Raw genomic sequence first — 12,988 nt, forward strand, 5'->3', positions numbered from 1 at the left:
GCTCTCAGCGCAGGTGCTGAGAACAACACCAGGCTGGCAACAGCACTGCCACGACCCAATGGGCTTGATCTTACCAGCCTCCTTCCAGAGCAAATCATCCAAAGACAAAAAGAATCACCAAGTGTGGTAAGGAGCACCAAAGACAGTGTATTAAAAACGGGAAAGAGAGGCTCCAGTGCAAGCACAGCCCCTGTGCTCACAGGGACCCCACAGCTGCAGCTGGGCAGGGGCAAGGTGTGGGCACAAAGAGGCACAGGAGAGCCAGCCTCAGCCCCCACTCAGTGCAGCTCACATTAGACAACCTGAAAAGAAGCAGATCCCCATTTTCTGGGGATTTTAACAGGCTAACAGAATTACCAGGCAGAGCACTTTGGTTGCTGCCTGCACACAGGCAGCAGCTCTCCCAGGAACGGGGGGACACAGCTCCTGGCACTGTGGATTTCCTAGCAGCCAATAAGGGCACAGAATGACACATTTCTTCTGCTGCAAGTTAAAAATACAAAGGAAATTTCAAACATTTAGAAGGTAACATTATTCACTTTGATCTTTAAAAATATAACACCATCTGTAGCCGTCAGATTTACAGTAGAGATCTCAGATATGTACATTATTTGTTGGTATAAAAAGCTGTCAGCAGCCCTGGTGCAAAAGTGAGGATCCTCTGGCAATCTCTGAGTTAGAACTACTAACCTGAAAAACTTAACCATCAGGTTATTCATGAGCAACACAGTATCTACAAAACAAAAAAAAAAACCCACCACTTCCCTTGCCACAAACCCCACAAAACTAAATCCCAGCAACCTGCTTGCACTGCAAAGTGTAGATGTTTGTAATATTGGGGGGAACTTACCCCAGACCTTCCTGAACCTCAACAGCCACCTGCTTCTGATCCCTACAGACCTGTTCCCTGTCACTTCTGATTTCTGCATGTCAACGCCTCCAACGTTGTAGGTTATGCACAGGTTATACAAAATGTGAGGTATGAAAGGATTTAATTTCAAGTATCAGCATTTTTCATGCTATGCAGATCCCACACCTACAGTTAAAAAGCAAATACGACAAAAAAATGTGTTTTCCTGTCAGCAGAGTCTCAAAAATTAGTGTGGGCTGGCTGAAAATTTGTAGAATAAACAAAACATAGCACACATGCCTTTTATAAACTTATTATGCAAGATGAGTTTGTGTAATATGCAAAACCAAATAAAACATTCAAATTATTTTCTCGATATGCATTAGCTATTCCAAATTTAACCCCAGTTTTAAGGAGGTGACAGTCCTGGGGGACAGGCTAGGACACAGGCCAGGGGAGAGATTGGCAAGAGCAGTCAAAAGTCAGAACTCTTAAAATGTCAGATCATTAATAGTTTTAAAACCAAAAGGCCTTGACCTTTTAAAAAGAGATATTCACTCTGCTGAAAAACTCTCTTCTCGCTTTTCTGAAGTCCAACAAGAAACCCTGGAAACGAATCCTTACCTGTATAATGCTAATGATGACTTTTCTCATGTTAGTAGTATTAAGCTTTTTGTGCCTCAGAAATTAATACAACAGGAGAGGACATAATATTTTTTCTTGCCTGTGATATACTCTGTCCTGCTGGCATTTTTTGATTGAAAGACTGCACTTAAATCTGGCTTTGCCTTATGAAATTAAGGTCTACTAGACATTAAAAAATCCAATTAGTGCTACAAAAATTAAGGCATACCATTTCCTCAGTCTCATTTACACTAATATAGACTTTTTTCCTTTCTGTCAAGGGTGAAGGACACAGCTGAATGATGGGATTTTTTCCATCTCATTTATATATTGATGTAATAAGGGCAGACAGGTAGGCCTATGCAAGTGCTGATTCTGTCAGCAGCCCAAGTTGCCAGGACTGTGAATATTGTCACTTATAGATTGATAAATGGACTACACGGACTAATTGTATTCCAGCGTCTCTGGACAGATGGCAAATCTTACAGCCATATGGTGATTATTTCCACTGAGCTGAAAGTATATTAACACTTACCAAATGTTTAAAATGATGAGATGATCCAAAATAATTTTTCCATGAACGTGGATAGAAACAAAGGGCCGGCAGGGCGGGCAGGCTGGGGCTGGGCTCCCTCCCAGGGCTCCAGGGGATATCGATGGAGCTGGCTGTGTGCTGGGCCTGAGCTGCAGCCCAGGGCTCTGTGAGCCCAGGGTGCTCATTTCAGCTGCTCTGCACAGCCCCTGATCAGTGCCACTCTCTGCCAGCACTGAGACATGCACTTCCTTTTCCTGCTGCTCCTCATTCCTTCCCTGCTCTCTGCCTGAAGAGATACTGAAGTTATTGTCCTGCTTTTAAAGGGAGACATAGAGCCAGCCCTGCCCCCTGAAAATCCAGTGGGGAGCTGCCCAAACCCTGAACACAGGATCCCTGGAGCAGGACTGACTCAGCAATGGGCACCTGCAGCCCCAAACGCCAACCATGCTCTGGGTGCATCCCAGAACAGGTCAAGGGAGGTGATTCTGCCCCTCTACCTGCTCCCCTGGGACCCACCCAGACTAATGCAGCCAGGTCTGGGTCCCCCAGCATAAGAAGGATGTGAAGCTGTTGGAGTGAGTCCAGAGGAAGACACACAGATGATCACGGGGATGGAGCACCTCTCATCTGGAGACAGGTTGGAAGAGTTCAGTTTTCAGCCTTTCAGTACCTAAAGGGCTGCAAAAGAGCTGGAGAAGGATATTTTACAAGGACATGTAGTGAAAGAACAAGGGGGAATGGCTTTAACCAGAAAGAGGACAAGCTCAGATTGGAGAGGGAGCAATTTCCCTGTGAGGCTGGCGAGGCACTGGCACAGGGTGCCCAGAGAGGCTGTGGCTGCCCCATCCCTGAACGTGCTCAAGGCCAGGCTGGAGGAGGCTTTGAGCACCCTTGTCCAGTGGAAGGTGTCCCTCCCTTTTATGAGTTATGAATCCAGCCTTCAGAACAATGGGAGAATACCCACAGGAGACCTGATCCTCTTCTGCTCTAAGTTACTGCTTATTTATACCGAACAAATGTGAGCAAAATCAGCTCAACTTCTCCACAGATGTTTATGCTGGAATAATAAACCCATATCACACAAGTTAAATGATTTTTTGCTTTGCTTCCAGAACAAAATTCTGAACATTTGTTTGTTTTAAAATAGGACTGAAAATAATGTTTTGTGTTCTGCAGTAATTTGTTTTGCGTGCACTTTCACGATAGGAAAGTCCTTGCCAGTGGAAACAGCCACCTCCCTCGCTGGGGGTAAAAAAAGTTCACGTATCAGTTTTCCCTATTTGCCCTAAGTGAAATACAGCAAGTCAAGAGCTGGAAACTGCACTCTTCATATTTCCTGTGATCTAAAATTAATGCCTGGTGTTGGTATGCAGACTGGATCAAGCACTCGCTCACCCACTGAGGACAAGGTGCCAACTGGTGAGAAATTCTTACTATGCTTTTCACACATTCACACTTTAGCACCCCAAGTATTAAACCGACCTCATGCTCAAGGCCTCTTTTCAGGGTCTCACTAAACACAGGTGTTTGAAGGAAGCTTTACTACCCCTGGAGGCAGCAAAAGAATGCATCAGTTGCCCATTTCCCCCAGACAATGCAGACTAACCCTGTGTTTTTCCATGTGCCTCCCTGCAAACGCTGACCCGGGTCTGGAGCTGCTGCCGCCCTGGGCTCGGGCCAGGCTGTCCCCCCAGGCAGCAGCTCCAGCGTCACTACAGGGGAAGGAGAAGGGCCAAAAAGGAGATGGAAAAAGAAGAGAAAGAAGGAAAGTGACTTAACTCCAAGGTGCAAAGTCTGGACCACCCGTCTAACTCACAGCAGTCAGCTGTTCTTCAGTGGAATAACAGCACTGAACTGTCCCAGATCGCTCCCAGCAGTTGTGTGTCTGTTTTATCTTCTGGCCAATAATTCAGAGGTCATCCTGCAAGGCAGCTGATGAGCATAAACTCTTTTCAGTACAACCTCATGTCACTTGTGCTAATTTAACAGTTATTGGGAAGGCTGCTGGAGATCACTGCAATATAACTTTGGTATTTCACAAGAGAAGCTGTATAGAGTTGCACAATATTGCTCTCCCTCCAAAGGACAAGGATGCCAATTCATAAGGCAGGGAGGAAAGACCAAGCAGGGAATGCAAAGTGGATTAGATATTTTGATTCCTTTCCAAACTCTAAGCTTAAAATATAAAAAAACTTTGGCAACTTCTCCCCCATAGAATTTGAAATGCTAATTTCTAACTCAATGGAGAAAAGTTCTCGCAAAGATCTGAACAATACGTATGCAGGATTATTACTCTGTGGCTCAAAAATTCAGGACAGACCTTCCCTGTGGAGGGAAAAGCAGGTAAGCACAACCACAGGAGAGGTGCTTACCCCAGGCTTAGGCCCAGCTGATGAAGGAAGCTGTCCCTGCAGCTCTCTCCAAACCAAAGGCTCTGCAGAGGAGTCTGGGGAGGAAAAGCAGGGCGAGAGAGATTGCTGGGAGAACCAGGCTGCACACTGCCACGTCCTTGAAAGCTGATGCATCCCCCATAATATGCAATTTTGAAGGTCTCAGAAAACACATGTTCAGAACCTTCTGTCTGGGAAAAGTCTTGGAGGATCACATGGAAACTTTAAAGATATTATTTGTCCTTTGGAGCTCTCAAAAGACAAAGGGGAATTTCTCATTGCGCACAAATACCCATTTTCCTGCTCCAAAGCACACGGGAAGGTGAAAGAGGCACAGAGGGGAAAGAAAAGTTCCCCAGGGAAACATGGACACAGTCACACTTCTGGATCTGCCTGAGAGAGGAGCAGCTTCCCATCTATTCCAAATAACACCTAAAACAACAATTCCCTGGCTGGAGCGTGGGATCTGTCCTTTCCTTCACAGCTATTGTGTTTCATTGGAACTGAGATTACAGACTCGAGCTTTCAGCTCCATCCCCTTGAATTTGGGTGGGTGTAGTGAAGTGACAGATCCCTGTTCTCAGTCAAGCCAATTTCTGCTCTTCTTTAAAAGGACCATAAACCAAATTAGATGGAGTTTTATGAATGAGCATTTTTAGAAGACACTTTAAATACAAGTTTATGAGGAACACACCTCTATAAATAACAGGCAACAGAAAATTATCTATCTCCTGTAATGGTTTATGCAAGTGACAAACAGCTGTCAAAAATAAAACAATCATGAAAAGAGAGAGTTCTCATTCACCTGTGTGCTGTAAAGTTTTAGGCAACTAAATCTCCTTCATTATTTCATAAAAGAATAAATTTGTCCCTATCACAGCTGGAGGAGAGAGGGTTATTTCGACAATCACCGCATTTAACATGAACTGCGTACAAAGATACTTTTATCTCCTCCTTGTCCACCCAAGGGCAGGAGTTGTGCCCTTGCTGTACACTGTGCCCCTGAGCACTGCCCACTTTCTGTCCTGTCTGGGCAGAATCCTCCTGGCAAGTTCGGGAGGAGCATTTCAGCTTTGGGTTTTTTTATCAGGGGTTTGGACCACATGAGGGTGTAAGAAGCAGGGACTTTACCTGGAAGGGTTTAGGTACAGCCTATGTACAGACCACACAAGACACAGACTCAGCAAAAGTAATATTAAGAGAGGAAAAAAAAAGTGAAAAAAGGGAACTGCAGATATAGTCTGTTAGGGTTCAAGGGAGTGGGTGAAGTGGCTAGACCTCCTCCTTTGTATAAAGGTGGAAGGAGATTAAACTGACCACCTTGTGGCTCTCAACTTATGAAATCCCACTTCCACATCAGGACATGCTACATAGTGGAAGAATAATCCAAACTGACAGCTCTGGGGGAAAGTTAAGCTAATGGGGACTGATGAAATCACCTTCAGGACTGGCATCACATCATCCTGCATGCCAGAAACTGCTCCATCCCAAAAGGGAGGATCCTCCAAGGGCAATTGTCATCGGCTCTGCAAGCCCAGTCTGCCACTTGGAGGCATGGAACAAGTTTTAAATCTGTAATTGATACAAACTCATCTTTGTGATTTGCAGGACTTGGGGTGGTTGGGTGACACAGGGACAACTATGCTGCTGCCATCTTTGCACCAGTGTCTGAACTACCCACCAGAACAGAGCTCATCTTTAGACACCACCATCTGTGAAATAACTGATAAAAAGGTGTCAGACTCTCCCCACATGTCCCACGCATCCTCCAAGCAGCCCTGAGCGCTGGCTGGGGACATTCTGCACTTCTCATCTCAAGGAACTTCTCCCCCTTCTATCAAATGCTCTTACTAAACATTTTCAATATCACAAAACATTGTACGTTCCCACAAACAACTGCAGAGAGACATTTCAGATGTGTGCCACAGATTCATAGTGGGAAGCTGCAGAACAAATGCCTGATAAAACCAGGGAATGAAACAAAGGCAACAACAAAGTGTTGCTGTTCCAGATTACAGAGCAACTCAGCAAGAGCAGAGAACTTGAGTCAGTCATTGCAACACAATTAATGTGATGGGAGACTGCACCTTGAAGCACTACCTTTCAAAAGGAAAAGCTTTGAGTACTCCCCAGCTCTGGCTACACTGTCCTTCTTCCAGGGATGAAACAATAAGTATTTGAACACTAAAAATAAAATGCTCACACCTCCACATATAAAATTAAGATTTCCCTTCAGAGCCAAGCAAGATTAAAATTTTGTATTTTTTCCCCCCCAAGAAATACAATGGTTCCATATCTGAGGAGAATCTACTGCAAAGCATTAAGCAAACAACAAGTATTTATTCAGTAAGCACTCATACAGCACCATTTCACAGTTCCACAAGAAACAGCCTCAGTACAAGCAGAAGCAGCTTTAGGAAAAAAGTATTTTACAAGCTGGCTACACATTTTTAAATGTATTCCACAGAGGCCTTTGCTGTCTTGCTGCACTGAGGTACTAAACATTGCCTGATAAGAATGCAGTTGCAGGATTATTATTATTATAATGAAAATGCTAATGGGGAACTACACTGGCAGCTCTGGAGGCCTCTCCCAGGCCTCTGGATGCACAGGCAGAAAAGTGCAACTTCTACAGAAATTTTCTTTCTGACTCGCAGAAGGGCTTGAGTTTCTAAATCCTGTAGGCTGCAGTGAAACTTCCAGATGGAAAGGAAACAGTTTGTCCCTTCGGGAATTCTTACAATCTTACATTTTGATAAGCCACGTCAAACAAATAAAATCAGATCAGTGCATGGAGGAGGCAGGAAAGGAGGACGTGGTGCCTCGGAAGGGAACAGGTCTGCGCACAAGCAGCACTCATGCTGCTCACACCTCCATCACCCTCTTTTCCCTCGTTTCCCTGTCTCAAACCTGCACACTCTTGCTCCATGACAAAGCCCCTGTTGTTTTGCAGCTAGAGCTCTTGCTAGCCCTCATATGTGAAGCCCACAAATCCTAAACACCTACACAGCAGAGCCTCCTGCTCCCCTGTGAGTCATTAGGCAGGCTGTCCCGCTTGCTGATGTCAGCCAGCAACATCCCTCCCTTTTAAACAAATCCTGAAACGCCTCGAGCATCAATTCTTTAAAAATATTATCTTCATTTTAATCCTGACCCCAGTGGCAAAATTACCATTAGGAAGCAATTGCAAGTGATGCAGAGGGTCCGAGAGGCTGCAATAGCTGCTGCGTCAATGAGGAGTAAGCAGCAGCTCCTCGTGTCACACATGAGCTCAGCACCGAGCAGCACATCCCTCTCACAAACAGGCAGAGAGCAGCCAGGATGTGTCACCAAAAATACAATCAAAGATCAACTGCATCATCCCATCTCATCTTGTACATTTTGCATGAGTGTGTATTACACAAGCCCTACTCACACCGTGCCTAACCGGGGCTGGGCGCTGCGTGGCCGTGGCGCAGCAGCAACCTTCCCAGGTACTAATTGGCTATTCCCTGCCTAATTGCTCTTGCCATTAAAAGGGCTTCTTTAATGCTCAAGCTGAAACACCTCCCCTCTTCGTTTGAAGGCAATGCCCTCGTCACATTCTGAGGTATAAGAACAGGATCATCAGCTATTTACAGTGTACTGCTGAATTATCAGGGAAACATAGTTGAAATATGTTCCTCTGAGCACATCTACATCCTAAAGAGCCATGACCAAAGCACAGGATAAACAAGTCCCACGCTGCCTTTGCAGTGCACGGAGTGCAGAAGGCGATGGAGAGCATTCAAGGTGAAAGCAGACAGAGATTTGACCATGTAGCAACCTTGAGGAATGAGGATTTCCCACTCTGCACACACCCTATCACAAAGTCAACAGGAAAACCAACAGCTGATTCAAAATGCTTACGCCTAAGTCCCTAAGCGTACGTTCATGGGTGAGGCTATTTATCTTAGGCACTGCAATAACAGAGCCAAATGAATGAATAAAATGAATACACAGCACTGCAGAAAATCTAGATGCAGAACCAGGCTGATGCCCTTGCTCTTGGGTTCTCAGCAAACTCACTGTCCTCTGCCTGGTTCATGCTGGGAATACGGTCAAACACTTTGAGACACTTGATCACATCCTGGATCAGTTAAAAAAGTTTCAGTTTAAAGGAACTGAACATCAAATAATTCTTTTTAACATTTAAAAAGAATGTTTTCATTTTAAAAGAATTTAAATTATGCCTTTGTTATCAGGAGACCTACTCACCACTCTCTTTTCAAATAGAAAGAAGGGCTTAGGGGACATCCCAGCTTTGTGGAGAATATTTTATTTATAAGATTTTTCTCAAGCGATAATTAAATTAACAGTGGTAATTAATTAGGTTAGCCGCTGAAAGCAATGTAACTATGATGACTCTTGGCATCAAGTTTTCTTTCTGTCCACTCTTTCTACACGAGCAAATGTCTGAGAAATTTGCAGCAGAACACTCAAACTAGTTGTGACACTGGCAGATTTCTCCTCTTGTAATTTAGTGAACTTTTCTGTAGCAGACCTTATAAATTCAGTTTCGTGCATGTGCCTGCAGTGCTGTGAACTCCTCACATAGTTGAGAGAGGTGAAGTCACTTGGACAAAACACTGTTACAGGTTTGTTCACTCACCTGAATACAGCCACACCAAAACTTGAAGCACGCACAAATCATTGAGGCCCCAGCTGTTTGGTCCTTTCTTTTCTCTTCCACCCACCCCACCAAGCTCCCTGCCTCTCTAACCTTACATAAATGAGTTTAACATAAGCAAGGGACTACACAGTATTGAGTCAATGGAGCTTCCCCATCATTTCAGTGAACCCAAACACTGCTCCAGAACACAAAGTTCTCTGGACCTGACTTTTCCACAGATTCTTGTACAGACACCTGTATTTGTACACAGACACAGAATTCTCCCAGTCAGAATAACATCCACTTATATCTGCCCTGCACAATGGAAACAGCTATGTCAGGAACCAGGGCTGTGAAGAATCAAGCACCCTCAGCCGGCAGCTTCAAAAGCATGAGATGAGCAGCCTCAGCACCTATCAGATCTCAGTCCCTTTCCCTGAACTCCAAAACCACCACCAGCTATAATCTGCCTCCCTGAGCAATGCTGGGGACCAAACAAGCTGCTGATGTTAAAATCTCAACAGCAGATTCCCTGAGCTCACAGACCAGCTCAGCTGTGCTCAGGCACACTCTTGTCCCAGCCCTGCTTTGAGGGACCCCAGGGACAGCCAGGTGCCATTCTCTGCCTGCCCCTCCCAGGCTCTCCCCTTCCCTGGCAGACAGATGGCCTGGCCAAAGTTTGGAGAGAGCTGCTGAGAGACTCCCATGGATTTCAGCGGGAGCTGGACCAAAGCCAAGGTGAATTTCCTCTGCAACAACACCATTCCCTGCCACCGAGCTTCTCAGGCACAGCTTATCACCATGGTTTCTAAAGTACTGCTGGTACCAGAAAGTGAACACCCTCCAAAATTACTGCCTTCCTGTAACACGAGCTTCATCACATCTCCTCCTTTGTTTATCTCCTTCATGCCTTGCCCTCACATCAGGTTTTGCCTTTGACTCCCCAAATAAAGCCACGTGTTGGCCAATGGACATTAGTACTGCTGGTAGCAGAAGGGAGGAGAGCAAGGCAGCCTTCCCTGTTCTCTTGGATGTCAGTGCATAATAAAAACATCATGTATGGACACCCTCAGTAATACAGCCCCATGCACCTTTCCATGAATATATCACAGGGGAACAGAGGTTTTTTTGTTCAAGAGACCAATCTCCTTAACACGAGGTTACTCCCTTGCCTGATCCAGGCCTGGAAATTTGCCTTTTCCAAACTTCCTGGGGCTTGGCTCACAGCTCACCTGGAGAGTTATGGATGGATCCCAGCTGCAGGGGACTAAATTACCCCACTAGCCCCAGAGGAAGCAGCAAAGAGAGGACATCTCATGTCAGCCAAATGAAAGGTGTGCTGTGAGCTAGTTCACCATTAACCTGTATAGCACACACTTCTACAGTTGTACAGCTTTCTGCAATAATTTCTAACACTCAGAGGCCTGGTTGTCATTTTGATATGATTTATAAAACAGAACTAAAACATAATTTTAATGCTGGAGGGCATTTAAATCAGTTGAGTTTTAATCCAACAGATAATATAAATATCAGCTTCAGCAGTGAAGAGATTTACAGGTCTAATCCAAACTGGATACTTGTCACACACCTCATAACAGAAATTATTTGTAATGGATAGATAAGGAAATACAAAGACAGTAAAGAATTAAAAATAATAAAAGAATTTAGTCACAGATGAAACAGCTATCCAACACCTTTTTAAACTAGCTAATAGCAAAACCTCAAGCATCCTTATAACTGTACATTTAACTTGGACTGCTTAAACTGAGGTCACAGTGAGCCTGACCACAGCTATTAGATGAGTAGGTACAGCCCACTAACATCAGAGACACTTCCTTGATTGTGTCAGCCCTTGGCTTGCAACAGCAAGAGACAAAGCAGGAGGTATTTTTATTCACACATTTCTACAGCTGGAAATGTGTTACATTGTGGTTTTCAAAGAGCTGAAGTTTAAACTGGGAGAGGATCGAGGTAACAGCAGCGATCAGATATGCTGGGTAGAAGAAAGAAGTTATTTGGGAAAGGATCCATTCCCTTTAAAGTAGACATTTGCCCAGTGAGATTCTTAACAGTGGCTTGGCCAAAATACAGTGGTTTTCAGTCAGCAGCAACTTTCACATTGACTTCTATGGACACTGGAGCAGATTTTTTTCCTGTGACTTTTTTACAACGTTGTTTTCATGTCCCTTGTATGACAGGCCTTAGGTTTTTTAAAAACATGTAAATTGTAAAACTTGACACTACCTTGCTGCCTAGTGAGTTGAACTAAACCAACAGTTTAAATAGCTCAGCTCACAGCTAATAAGCAATTTAAATAGCTTTGCTTTGCTAAGCTCAAGTAGCTGTATCAGGTTTCATAGCGCGATCAGTCACTGCCAAATCCATAGGCAGCATTTAAATGAATCACTAGCAATGGTCACCCCCAGGAAAAAGAAAAGAAGGAAAGTAAAAGAAAAAATATTTTAAGAGCTAAGAATCAAGTCATTGTCACAATTTCTATGAGTACATGCCCCACAAAATGTGCCCAGGAAGCAAACCCTACTCAAACGCCTGGGCCAAAATCTATTCCTCCAAGTAGGAATGACTGAGCTCTGTGCTCTGACCACAACCTGCTTCACAAAGACACGTGAGTACAGAGGTGCCCATTCCACAGAAGGACAAGCTCGAGCATGCACAGGTGAAGGATTTGCAGCACAGATGGAACCAGAAGAAAACTGGGAGGCTGCTCCTGTGTCATGTGTGCTAAGCAATGCTGTCACAGCCGCACTAATGCTATCGCAAATGTACTTCCAAGTTCTCTGGATCAGAAAGGTGAATGGCAAGATAATTATGTGAGACACCATGAAAATGCATATTCACCAAACACCTTGTCTGAACTCTGCACAGAGTGCAAGAGAAGGTGCAACCCACGCTGAAATCCGGGGAATGAACGACACTGGGAGCTTGATCTCACGTGCACCAGTGTAAGACTGAAATGACTGAGGAACACATTAAATCAGGGTATTGAACTGGGCTAGTGAATGTGCCTGCTCCCTGTACGAGTCTGCATGACCTGACACTGCACGTAGCAGCACAGACAGGAGCACAACCAGAGCTCTCAGAAGCCTTTGCAGCTTGAGCAGCTCCGGAGGCAGAGCAGGACCACACCGAGCCCAGAACTCCACCTGGCTGGCAGAAAGGGTGAAGGAGCACTGTGACCTTCCACTCATCTCTCCAAGCCACAGCTGAACTGATCTACCAGTATGGAAACGGTTAAAAATGACAGCAACTAAAACATTTGCCTTTAGAGACACCCAGGTAGAGTGGCAGAGGCAAGTTTCCGTGGATGGATGTTTCTGATCATCCTGGACTCTGCGGGGCACTGCTGCTCCAAACAGGCTTCGATACTTCTTTCTCCAACCCCAAGGACAGTTTCTCTTTTATTTTCCAGTGAAACTTTGCATAATTAAGAAGCAGATGAGCCCCTGTAATCCTGAAGAGAAACGTGGGGTGATACTCACTTAGATCCTATTTCTCCCTCTGCCCCTGTACTTCTATTCAGTACTCCTGGGTATCAAATTCGGACATGTGCATGTCATTTTAATTCATTATTTACCCATATAGCCTCGAATTATATCACTTTGACATCAATTAACAAATCCACAGTGCGAATTTGGACATTTGAAAGCAGCAGAGCAAGCTCAAACTGGAGAGCGATTCCTTGCCACATGGGGGTGAGGAGAGGCAAGGAAAAGGTGTAAGAGAACATAATAGGATAAAAATAAAGTAAATTAAATGTGTGGGTTTGGAATCCCCCAAGACATTCTGGTCGAGAGGATCTCAAACCTATATATAGTTCAAGCCAAAGGCACAACCTTCTCCTCTGTTCTCTGATATTTAGTTCACAAATTGCCCTGATGCCAGCATTTGGCTTTTGTCCCCTCATATAAGTTAGAGAATAGCAAAAATGCAGGACTAAT

General features: G+C 44.6%; 1 protein-coding gene across 4 annotated transcripts in view; it reads right to left on the reverse strand.

Annotated features, from left to right (window-relative positions):
• The window catches only part of HOMER2 (homer scaffold protein 2), a 56,255-nt gene that overhangs the window by 42,507 nt on the left and 760 nt on the right, over window positions 1-12,988 (reverse strand). The window lies entirely within an intron of this gene.

The sequence above is a fragment of the Fringilla coelebs genome (genome assembly GCF_963513975.1).
Source record: "Fringilla coelebs genome assembly, chromosome: 12".
In the NCBI taxonomy this organism is placed as follows: Eukaryota; Metazoa; Chordata; class Aves; order Passeriformes; family Fringillidae; genus Fringilla; species Fringilla coelebs.